We start from the raw sequence: 10,961 nt of genomic DNA on the forward strand, positions 1-10,961 counted from the left end.
TTCAGACAGCTAAAAAGAATATTATTGTGTAAAAATGGTGCTGATAAAAATTTGCAGTATAGAGGCTTTTGAGGTCTGTGCTTTTTGTGGTAATAGCAGGTATTCTAAATAAACTGACTTTTTCGTGATGTATCAACAGTGTGCTACAGATTACTAGCCTGTAGCACATCCCTGTACCCTTGCATGGGAGGACCAATTAATAGTCCTAGAGCTGCTTATTTGTAACCTTGTTTAATCAGTTAAACCAAATTAAATTCTGTATCTGTCAGGAAGGCATACAAACCTATATATGTGTGTCTGTGCATATACCTATATATCTAGATACCAACAAATACATATTCAGCATTCAACATTAAAGCAGAATGTCTGATAAGTATTTTTATCCAATTTTATTACATAATTTAAAATTGATCTCTCTGTAACACTATGAGCAGATCTGTAGGAAAGGGTCATTAATAATATGATGGAAGTTTTGGAGTAACTTAAAAATATCTTGTAAGTACAGTACTTCCCATTATATTTTTCAAATTATTTTGCTACTCTAAGAGAAGGATTTAATTCTTTATAAAAACATGAATGACATTGTGTAGAAATTGTAAAAACACCCTTAGTTTTTCACAGGAAAATGGAAAGATTAGCTCATGTATTTGGAAAGTATCAAGGCAGATCACATTCCACATAAGTAAAATAACATACATGGAGGATTTAAGTACAGCAAAGTTGGATCTCTAGCACTCAAAAAAGACTCTTAGCATGTACAGATTGTGCTCCTAAAATCTGCAGTATTTTTTTGTTGTTGTTTGCTGCAGCATAAATTCATCCTCTTTACTTACAAGTATGCTAATGAAATATTTCATCTGAGTTAGGATGCTTTTGTCTTATTGTGATGTAAAATTTTACTCCCTTTCTCTATACAAAATAATAAAATGAAGGAGGATCAAATATTTCTTTGTACATCTTACAGTGTATTTATATGTTTATTTGAACTGAATGTTCTTCAGAACAAGAACTTTGATATCCTAGCTGTGTGAAAAGCATCTACCATACTGCTGTCACTATGTAAATACAGTATTTAATTCCCACCATCTTTCTAAGGCCTTTCCTTGTGCAATAAATCCTTTTTGGCCACATGAAAACACATGTGGAAGTGTTGTAATTCAAAATGGTCTTATAATCATTCTCAACTAAAGAAACCCTTAATTTTCAAAAGGCAAGTTTAACTACTTGATAAGATTACTAGTAGAGGTTGGAAGAGAATTCCTTTCTCTGCCTGGCTTACCTGTTTGTATTAATTTATTTTCTCAACAGGCATTAACATGTTTTAAGGTACCTTTTACTCTTACAAGATAGCACAAACAAGCCCAGCTTATTTGTTCAGATATAGACATAACAACGTAACTCCCAAACAGCTGAACATGGATACATACCATTAGATACAAATCAAATAAACCAACAGAAAAGTAAGAATCAATGAAATAACAAGCAAAATGTTTTGTCAGTCATGATTTAATAAAGAACATAGTTATATCTACCAGCAACATGTAATAAAAAATGCATTTTTTCATAATACTTGTGCAAGGGAAACACCTTTATATTTTCAATTGTCTCTTTCTGTTTTCTTTCATTGGATCATTTTGGAGATTAAAATAATGGAAACCATAAGCCCAGGTGAATTAAATGAGCAGTAAAAGAGCCTTATATGCTACCACATTTGTTTTCCCTAGAATGTCTAGTATGCATTGACAGAGCTGAGGTACTGCCATCTGGTACTGGGTTTTCCAGGGGAGACTCTTCTCTTTGGCTCTGCCACTTGGCTAGACCCTACTTTTCCCCACCACTCCCAAAACTGTTACTCCTGACACCAATTCTTGAATGCTTTTTGTAAGCATAACATTTTGTTCTGTCAAAGCTACTTCTTACTGTTAGCAAAATGGTATACTCAGGGAAATCAAATCACAGCTCACTGAGTCTGTGAATATTCCTATCATGTTTCTTGTCCTGGTTTGAGCCAGGATGAAGCCAATTTTTTTTTTACTGATTTTTTTTTCCTTCAGCAAGCTTTCTTGTAACTAGCAACAGTGTGTTCTGCTAGGCTGATAAGACAGTGGAATGTTTTTCTAACTACTGAGGCTTCAAGGCTGCACCTGCACTCTGCCAGCTCAGACACTATGGGGAGATCTGTGACCCCCCCGTAGGAGGCTGACTTAGACAGACAGCAAAATTGGCCAAAGATATTCCATTCCATATATCTACGTAAGCTCAAAGGAAGGTCAGAGATCACAGAAGACAACTTCCTTCCTTCTTCTTCTCCCCTTCTCTTCCGTCCATGGCCGGCATCCAGGGAGGACTCTGCTCATCCATCACCATCAACCCTTAGGCTTGAGATCTCGTGACCCCCATAACTCTCTGCTCTTTCTCCAGCAGCAGCTTCGGGATTCCTCGGGACTCTTCCCAGTTCAGGGAAGTGCTGTGGGAGTTGCTGGGGTGGGGGGAGGCGAGAGTTTTTTTTTTGCCCATTCCTGAATATATCTGTATATAATTGTATATATTTTTCTTGTATGATTCATTAGTATTTAATTAAAGCTGTGTAGTTTAGTTTTCAATCCAGCCAAGTCTCTCTCTTTTTCTCTCTCTCCTTCCTTATCTGGGTGGGAGGGAGAGGGGATCGAGAGCATTGTGGTCGGACCTGAGTCAAACGGTGACATTTCTTGAGTCTACTCCTCATTAGCTCAAAAAGTATGAAAATGCAGCTTTTTCTTTAGTAGAATGTTCTCTTTGGCAGTTGTAAAAGAGGTAGAAAGAACAGAAAAAATGTTCAGGGAAGTATTCTGTATCTAAATTTTCTAAAATTTCCACTTATTTCTGTTTTGGAGCTATACAAAACCAGGAGGTACTTTGAAAGAAATATGAGCATATGCTTGCTGTTTTCTCAGAGCAGATCTGAGAACTGGAAAATTGGCAAGGTTTCAAGCATTCAGCCAAAATCTGTATACAATGTAAGCTCAGAAAGAAAAAAGTTACCAGTTTCTGCTAAGCTGCTTGTTCAAAGATAATGTAAAACTTTACAGTGATAGTGGCTCTTTGATGATTAATTAGGGTTTTGTTGAATACTTAGTGTTCATCCAAAAATCATCTTTTCCAAGTACCTGAGGGACATCTTAACCTTCATTTGGTGCAGGATGAAATCCAGCTTGTCATCACTACATCTTCTGTTAACTAAGACAATTCCTTTAATGCTACCCTAATGCTATCAGATTGCATCAGAAACAGAATATCCAAATATTGATTAAACAACCTTGAGGCCAAAGGCACATGTTTGTTTCCTTGCAGAAGAACCAAATCAGTGCCTTTGCAAAACAAACACCACCCTGTAGCTCACTTTTTTCTCTCCTTCCTCAGCCACTCCTAAATACCAGCCTTTAAGTTTCTTTTACCTGTCTTCTATGGAATCTAAGCTTCCTTTCTTTCTTCTTTTCTTGCCTTCTTAATGACAGTCAGATCTTTAATCTTGCCTGTTGGTTGTGGTTTGCATACCTGTGAATGCCTGGCTTAAGTAATTTGGGTAGGCTCTGAGGTTCTGCAGAAGCTAAGCAAAGGCTCTGAGCAGTTAAATGGGGTACTTAAAGTACCAACTTAAGTTGGGTCTCTAAATATACTCTGAGAATTAGTGTCCAAACTAGTTTATAAACAGATTGGATTGCGTTATTTAATGAACATATCACCCAACACTGTGGGCAGGAAGATAGGCAGATTCTTCTTAATAACCATATGGTTCTCACAAATGATTACCTGAATTTCAGTGCATCTAGTTTTGTTGCCCTTGCTTGGCAAGTATTTTTCAATCCATGGTTTCCCAAGTAACTGCAAAATTATATTGCTACAGGAGCCACTGGACTGGCACTCTCTGCAACATGATAGTTCATATTATATTAGCTAAATACCGACAAGTGACATGTGAGCAGAAGGGGTTTTATGTTAGTGATATCCTGCAGTAGGTGGTGCTCTTTCTTAGGCAATACCACATTTGTAAACTAGTACTAAAATTTCTCCTGATTAAGTTAATTATTAAATGGTAGAAAGCAAACAAAAAATCTTTAAGTGAATTTAGTCCTTAACTCACTTTTGAAGTCATACATGAGTTCCTAGGGTTACCTAATCCCTATGGAAATTCACTGCACCTAATTATCTTGAGGCATGGCACATTTCAGCAGTACAATTGTGGTCTCTTTAATTTAAAAAGCCTTGCATTACAACAGTAGTTTGTATCTTCTGCAGATTAGCAAACAGAAACAAAACTGCAAGTTCCAAACACTACTTGAACTATCTGCACTATGATTCCTTTACTGTTCTTCCCTGATATGATCTGTTTTTCATATCTCAACTACCCTGAAATTAAAGGGAACTTGACTGGAGTGAGGCCCATCTTTATATCGTAACACAAATAATAAAGCATTTGAATGTTCCTTGTGATCAGGAAATTGGGATTTTGTGAACACGTGTGGCACAAGCAGGATGAATTAAGTGCTTGTGCCATAGTGAATTCATTGCAGGGAGTACAGGAAATCCATCTCCTGCCAAGATGCCATACACCCATCTGGGAAATTGGTGGGTTATTCTGGTGGAACTCAGCAAATGTAAAATTCATGCTGCATGTAATGCTTGAAAGTCTTACGAATCTCACTCTATAGGCTACTATCTAAGTTTCAATTATTAACACTTGCAAGCCCTGTCACTGAATCTTCTACCTCTGTTATGCAGCATTCTAAAAGATCTCACCACAGTTTTCATCTGTTCCTCTTACTGACTCTTCCTGACAAGGGTCTTAACAGCTTCTGAGTCGGTTTCACTCTCTCTCTAAGTCAGTACAGAAACAAAGAGAACAGAAAAATCTCACCAATCTGCAAGACCGCAAGTCACTCTTAACCTAAAATTACTAAGAAAATGTTCTGGTGTACTGAAGGAAGGGAAGGGTTTCCTTTTAACGTTAACGCTACTTGGAAAAAAAAAAAAAAAAGAAAGAAAATAATATTTTCAATCCATTACAGTAACTTTAAATTCTACCTTATATTTCTCTTTAACTCCTCAACATGAAAGTAAAGCATTTGAGTCTCTAAATCTGGCAAAAAAAGTTTAATATATGAGATAGTAACTGGACACCTTCCCAGATATGTCATTCTCAACTTCTTTTTTTTTCTTCTCCCGAAAAGAATGGACAAAATCTATTTCATGCAAATCAACTGAGTCCAGTAAGGTTACACTAGGAATGAATCAGGCCTGTCATCAGCTCCTCAAGCAAATAATTTATATAGTGTCCCAAAGAAAACACAGCTTCAACAACAAACCCTTTCTATTACTTTATTTTCTCATTAAAAACATATCAGCCGTATTAATTAGATAAGCATTCTATAGGGAGTGTAGTCCTGTAAGAGCTCTGTAATTCATCATATAGTAATCATGAACAACCTTCTCCTCTGTTACCAAAACAACAGAAATATCTGTGCTTATGTCCAGCTAGAGCTGGAAAGAGCTATAAAGCAAAGAAAAGATTGCCTATGACATCTCAGACTCACTTGTTGATGTGTGTGGTAAGTCTATACATTTTCTGCGTAGGTCTTACAATGTCTTTGTCATTTCTACACTAATTAACCCTCATAATCAAAATTAAAGAGAAATCAAGACATCCTGCAGCTTTTCAAGGAACACCATCACTAAAGATGAGGAAAGAGATCAGGCTGTCCAATATAAGAAGAGTTCCTAACAGAAATAAATATGCCATCAAATGCACTTCTGAGGTCTTCTGGAACATCTCAAAGTGACTGTAGGGAGAATAAGGACTTCCTTAAAGAGCAGCACTACCATAATTATTTCAGCAGGTGAAATATAATTTATTTGGGTATTTGCTTTTGTTTCTTACGTGATGGGCAGCCTCTTCATCTAAGACAGCTTTTAAAAAATACTGAACTCTGTATCATAGAGTTCGCTTGTGAAAAGCTCTTACCAGAGAATACAGAAGACTACCTGTTTCACAAGGAAAAATGCTGTGTTTTGGTTCTTTATAATATCGGTGAGGACACAAATGTTTTTGAAGAACATAGTGGAAGCTGATGTCTGACAGCTGCTTTGTCTCTCTTATTCACCTCCTTTTTATTTATTTATTTTTTAACCTGTAGTATCTCCTTTCAGTTGAATAATGCTGGAACCAAAAATGTAAAATGAGACTCGAGAGAAGTCAGCTGCTAATAAAAGGTTCCACTGTCCTTTCTAGCTGACCCACTAATTTAAATGCAAGAAACTCTGATGTGATACCAGAGAAAGCCTTCATTGGGGTGTGTTTATGCTTATCCATTAAAAACAAAGAAGTTTCAGCAAAGTGCTTCTTGGAAACATAATGACATCTAAAAATGCATTTTTTCTATCATATGTGTCCTTGTTTGAGCAAAGCCTGTATTTCTCTCTGAAAGAAAAAAAGTGCTGCAGTACCATTTATTTCACTGCCTATTTTACCATCAAGGAGTCCAGTCACAGAGGGAAGGAAACAAGTGACCAAAAATCCCTTCCCTGGGACATATAGATTTTTGAAAAGCAGGGAAAATCTGTAACTGTTCTGATCTATGGATCTCATTTTCTTAGTATGTAAGAAGAATAAAATTCAAATGTATGCATTTTCAGTTTAAGAAGTGAAAAATAAAATTCATAGATGAAAGAGTGAGAATCAATGTTTTCCCCCATTCTGATATTTTCTGTATCATGTAGCAAGTTACTGAACTCTTTGATACTCTCCTCACCTACGAGAGAAATATGATTTAACCTTTTTACAGAACACTTTGAAACCTTCTCAGGAAACATGTAATTCAAGGATTGTTTTTTTCCTAGTACTAGGCTATTCTGTCTGATCCATATCTATAATCAGGAATCTTCCGGTTTTTCACTTGGACAAAGCCCAAGGATCGGAGAGGCACCACGCAAGTGTTTCAGGATATATTTAAAATGCACAGAATAATCCCTGAAAGATTACCTTTACTATCCTACATTCAAGCTGTGTATTTAAAGGAAAGCAGAGCTGACTATAGCAAGAGGCTTCACTATACTTAGCTTTTATTGTCTTCAGCTTCTGGACTGGCATGATTAATTAAGGAAGTCTGCAGCTTCAACTCCTACAGAGACAGCAGTGCTGAAGAACAGGAAGTAATCAGCACTAGTTGGCACCACTGTACATCATATCAATATTCACAGAGACAGGATCAGTAACTCTTAATAAGAGCACTGCCTGTTAGAGCCATTTTAAACACACTGCAAACTGCACATCATAAATGGCACATGAAATCTGGAAGTACAAGTTAATGTCCATGGCAGGGTTTTCTGTCAGTTTTCTATGACACGTATGAAGTGGGGGAAAAATGTCAGGCATACAAGGATTCCTTGGAGAATTCCAGTAACACATAAGGGTTTAGAAAATGCTATTTGGTACTACTGTTTGCATTTCAGACTGTGGAAAATCATAACACTGACAAATGCCCACTAATAGGAGGCTGAGCAAGAGATTGTGGTTAAGGAGGGCGCCATGTGGGCCAGCAAGGATGAGTACTCTTCCACTGCACATTCCAGCTCTGACTCAGAAGCTAGTCACAACAGAAAACATACATGTTTTTATAATCCCTTGTGCAAACAAACTAACTTCTGCCTTCAAAAGACTGTGGCGTTGCATCTTGGTGGATTATCTATGTGTCAGCCTGAAGTTCAGCTAAGAGAAAGAAAATAGCCAGCAATGAAGAAACTAACACATTTGTTCCTACTCTGATTAAACTGTTCCTTCTACTACTGGGACTGCTGGGCTATCAGAAAGACAAAGTGAAAACAAAGAATACAATGGATTGCTCAGACAATGTTAGTGGTAAGGATTTTGGAACTTTGTCTGTTTGGCTTTTTCTTTTTTGCTTCAGTTCATTATACTTCAAATTAATCCTTAAGACTGCACAATAGCCAACGTAACACATCTGCAATAAAAATTCTTCTGGTTTATTAGTATCTTCATTTAAAATGTCTTTACAGTATGAAATACCAACATTAATGTTGGATTTTATCCGTTCCTGTTAGAAAGGATGGGGAAAGAGCAGAGGAAAGGTATTAATTCTCTGGTTATCTGACTTCTCACCTTTAGCAGTTCCTTTTTGAGCAATTGGTGCTAAATCCAACCATAGGCTTCTGCAACACAGCCTCCTCACAACATTGTTTTGTGCCATCCTGTCTCAATAAGGCTCAGATGGGGACTTGTTTTTGCCACTCAGAACTGTTTTTGAGCTCTTCCTCTGTATTTTGTGGGTGCCAGTTTTGGGTTAGTAGCTACTACCTTTATCACAATTACTCTATTTATCTGTTTTTTCTGTCCCATTACACATACCATACCTACTTCTGAATAAGACTATTACAGCCAGCATAAACATGGGCATAACTTGCAATGTTAAAGTGCCATGTGTCTAATTCAACACAGATTCACATACATAGAAATCTGAAACCCACAGAAGCCTATTGAAAGACCAGAAAAATCACACTGTCTTGTGAGTTCAGAAGCACCATCAAGTTAGCACCTATTAACATCTTACTATGCATCAGCTGGTCTGCAGAAATTGTCAGCATGAATTACTTTGCATTTTCTATAGGCAAACCATGTGCAAGTTAGCTTAGCATTCTCTCCTGTCAGAACAAGTCACATCACTATGCATTTGCTGCTGGCTAAGAGCCTAATAATCCCCATGTCCATGTTTACCACTGTACAAATGCTACTTGCTAAAGCCTGCTAACTTTATCTCACATCCAAGTCTCACATCGGGGAGATCAATAATCAAATAAGGATGTAATATTCAGCACCATTTAGAGACCTGATCTGCTACAGATAAGAATGGAATTGGTTTTACTTCAGCAAAAATTTTTTTTTTCAAAACATTAAGTCTATAGCAAGCTAGTGATGAAATAACTAAAAAGTGGGAAAGGAACTTTTTGTCCTATTATTCATAGTGTAAACAATTCTTCTGCAGACCTCTGTTAACCACTGTTTATATAGCTGAAGGCAAACACATCTTGGAGCTGTTGCAGAGGCATAACCTTTAGAGGCTTAGGAGCACTTGTCTCCTAACAAGAAACACTTTCAAATAGGTCTGTGCAAGTGTCCTCTTTGCATTTTTTCTTCACTTCCGTTTCTTTCCCATAGAAGGTTCCTTAAACAGAAAGATCTCAAAGAGAACTTTTAGAATAAAAGGTGGTTTTTGTTAAAGAAAAAAACCCACAACAACAAACCAAAAACAAGACAGAAGAAAAAAAAAATCAGTAATAGAAAACAATAGGAATGTGTAGTTCTGGCTGCTCCTCATCCTGCACTGAAGACTGAACATCTCAATTCCCCATTCATTGTCTCTAATAGCAAGATTATTTCCTAATCCTTCTTCAGCTTCTCTGACTCATCTGCCAGCATCTTCTTTGCAGAGCTCCTCTGATGTCTCTCATTTCCTATGGGGTGCCACTGAAATTTGTTGTCAGCCATCATCTCTATCACATCAAATAGACCCACACACAAAGAAATCCAGCTAGCACCTCTGGGCGCTTTTTTTTCACAAGTGTCTTCCTTTCTCTCCTCTGACCAAGTAATTTGTCAAGTTATTGCCCTTGTGGTTATTTAAACATCAGCTGCAGATCAGTATGACTGAAAACCAGGACTGGAAATTTTCAGTTAGCCATTTCTTGACATCTACAAAAAACACCACTATTCTCTTAGGAACCAGGCAGGCCTAAATGGAAGTCTTCACATTGTGGCAATATAAAAAAATCTCTCAAACATCTTCACATGATCTGTCATTTCACATTTACTAGCAGCCATCCTCCTAGTCTGTTTAATTTTTCAAAGTTTAGACACCTCCCTTGCTGTGATAGCCCTTCTCTGTTGCCTTGACAAAGGCAATTAAATTCTCAATTGTGCTGGCATAGATTGAAAATACTGTTTTAACGATAACTCTGCTAGGCCGTCATGTTCACTAGAAAATCTTTATTTCCTCTCTGAATAGACAAATAGCCACATTTAGTATTTTTTCATAAATGTGCTTATGTGAAAGTATGTTTGCTTAGGCAACAGAATATGTGGAAAATGCCAAGGGGTAACAACTGTGGATAGAGAACAGTAAAGTTGTAATTCTGTTAATGGCTATGTACACTCACTGAAATGACACTGAAGAAGTACGGGCGGGAAATTAGTCAATTTTTTTTCTGACTAGAAAAACCAGAGAAGTAACTAAAGTTGTCTAGAGAAATAACATACAAATTCTCAGTCGCTAATATCAGGAAGGTAAAAAACCCTCCTATCTAGATTTCTCAAAATATTAATAAAATTTATTAATAAGTATTAATAAAATTTGGTAAACTGGTATTTTAACTCCACAGAAGATGAAACTTACTGTTTTCCTTATTACTTTATTTGACATGAAAAAACTCAAAAATTATTGAACAGAGCTGTTCTTATGAATTGTGCTAGCCAATTCTTTCATATGTATTTAAGAATAATGGAAGGAATAAATAATTAATAGTACAATCAATGTAGGGTTTATCTAACATATCGTGGCTGATAAAGGAGGAGTTTTATTACATTAGGGAATCAAGTGAACTAGAATTTTAATGGTTAAAGCATTAAGAGTATGTTCTACTTCTCTACCACTGATGCTTAGAAGTAGAGGACTGAACCTTGGTTTAGTGAAAAGCATATGAAAAAAAATAAATTACTTAATTTAACTCAGGGATTGGTGATCTGTCCACCAAAAATTTTTATGGGAATGTCCACAGTCTATCTGATTCTTTTCTGAACTGTGGAGGAGAAATACCAAGGATTCTTAGAATGATTTTACCTGTAGCCATTACAGGTAAAGGACCAGTAAAACTACAGCCCAAATGACCATCCAGAGACATTTTCAACATTTTCAGCA

The sequence above is a fragment of the Chaetura pelagica genome, unplaced genomic scaffold (assembly GCF_000747805.2).
Source record: "Chaetura pelagica isolate M959 unplaced genomic scaffold, ChaPel_1.0 scaffold67, whole genome shotgun sequence".
Classification (NCBI taxonomy): Eukaryota; Metazoa; Chordata; class Aves; order Apodiformes; family Apodidae; genus Chaetura; species Chaetura pelagica.